Source organism: Peromyscus maniculatus, chromosome 2 (assembly GCF_049852395.1).
Source record: "Peromyscus maniculatus bairdii isolate BWxNUB_F1_BW_parent chromosome 2, HU_Pman_BW_mat_3.1, whole genome shotgun sequence".
NCBI lineage: Eukaryota > Metazoa > Chordata > Mammalia > Rodentia > Cricetidae > Peromyscus > Peromyscus maniculatus.
The window spans coordinates 62,598,111-62,599,948 of NC_134853.1; the positions used below are offsets into that span (position 1 = coordinate 62,598,111).

The 1,838-nt window shown below is 34.8% G+C and overlaps 1 non-coding gene across 1 annotated transcript; it reads right to left on the minus strand.

Moving 5' to 3' along the window:
* Window positions 1-1,075: 1,075 nt before the first annotated feature.
* On the minus strand, window positions 1,076-1,194 carry LOC121827666 (5S ribosomal RNA). The gene has a single exon (XR_006069986.1). It is a non-coding gene; the product is annotated as a 5S ribosomal RNA (ribosomal RNA).
* Window positions 1,195-1,838: the final 644 nt, after the last annotated feature.

Below are 1,838 nucleotides of genomic sequence, written 5' to 3' on the forward strand. Positions count from 1 at the left end.
TGCTTCATTTACCTTGCCTAATTTGACTAAAATACTTAACATTGTAAAATTGCTGATCGACTATTAGTTGCTCTTATGTAGTAGAAGAATTAATAATTTAATTTTGAAAGTTAATAAAATTTTTATATGAGTCAGAATTGTAAAGATATTTTTTGCGAAGAGTTTTATAAAAAAAAACTTCAGTAGTTAATATATGTAACACACCAAAAAATATCTGTTTAAAAAACTTTCCATTTTATTTTAAATGTATAATTGTTTTGCCTGCATGCATATCTATTCATTATATTCATGGAGTATGCTTGGAGGCTGGGAGTGGACATCAGATCCCCTGGGACTGAATTTATAAATGGAACCCAGGTCTCTGAAAGAACAGCCAGTGCTCTTAATCACCAAGTCATCTCTTCAGCTCCCAGTGTGTTTCTTTGTATAGAAAAGAATTTTATGTCTTGAGTTTGTGCTGTTTGAATGAATGTCCTATTCCTCAAAGTGAAATACTCCCTCATAATTTTTATGCCTCACAGAATATACTCAACTTCAGTTCTCAGAAAACGTTTTCTGTGATACTTCATATTGACTTTACATATTTGGACTCCAGTGTTTGTGTGTGTGTGTGTATCTATATGTGTGGTTTATAGTAATTTCATCATAGAAAATGTATGGATATTCACATTATTGAATGAACACTCACAGGTTTTTATTTTCAGCTTTCCTTATCTTGTTTTACATATAACAAGATAAGTTTCACAGAACTGTAAAAGAAACTTCAAGTTCATTCTCCTTCAGATACTGATAATTAGAAGTGATGTCAGTGATTTCACTCATTGCTTACAGGAAAATTTTATCTCACTTGAACAGTAATAATCAATGGAGTTCTGACTTGGCATTTTATTGTTATTTTCCTCCTGCTATTTGGGAGAAGGTGATCTGGAATATTTGTGTTTGTAAATTCGTTAAAGCACCCTTCTCCCACATGTATTTGATTGTCTCATCTCCTTTTAGAACTCCTAGGGTAAAGATGAATTCTCAATGCCTTTTAATGTCTATATATTCTTTTTTTTTTTTTTTTTTTTTGTTAAGCCTCCAGCACCGGGTATTCCCAGGCAGTCTCCCATCAAAGTACTAACCAGGCCCGACCCTGCTTAGCTCCCGAGATCAGACGAGATCGGGTGCGTTCAGGGTGGTATGGCCGTAGACAAATGTTTATATATTCTTCATCCTTTACTTCTTTAGTCATATTTTAGAGATTTATTTTTCCCACATATTGATTTTTTTGGAGCTAGAGATACAGGTTGCTGTCTTTAGCCAAAATTGTTTAATATACATTAATATATACCAACCTATATCCTTTAAATAATTCAAACAATTAAAAGTTAATATTAAACAATTAATATATATATATATATATATATATATATATATATATATATATATATTAAAATGTATGTCTTCAGCTGAACTCCAGGAACTAGGGCAAGTGCTAGCCTGTGGGTCTCTGCAACTGCTTCCATCAGTCTCTGGATGTATGTTCTATGATGATAATTAGGGTAATCACCAATCTAACTGCAGGGAAGGCCAATTCAGGTACCCTTTCCACCATTGCTAGGAGTCTTACCTGGGTTCATCTTTGTGGGTTCCTGAAGATTTCCCTAGGACTGAGTTTCTCCCTAATCCCATAAAGGCTCCTTCCCCCATCTGGGCCATCTTGATCCTCATATTCCTATCCCTCATCTCCTCCCCTCTATACACACACACACACACACACACACACACACACACCAGTTTACCCAGGAGATCCTAACCATTTCCTGGGGTGATCTCTGTATAACTCTCTTAGGGTC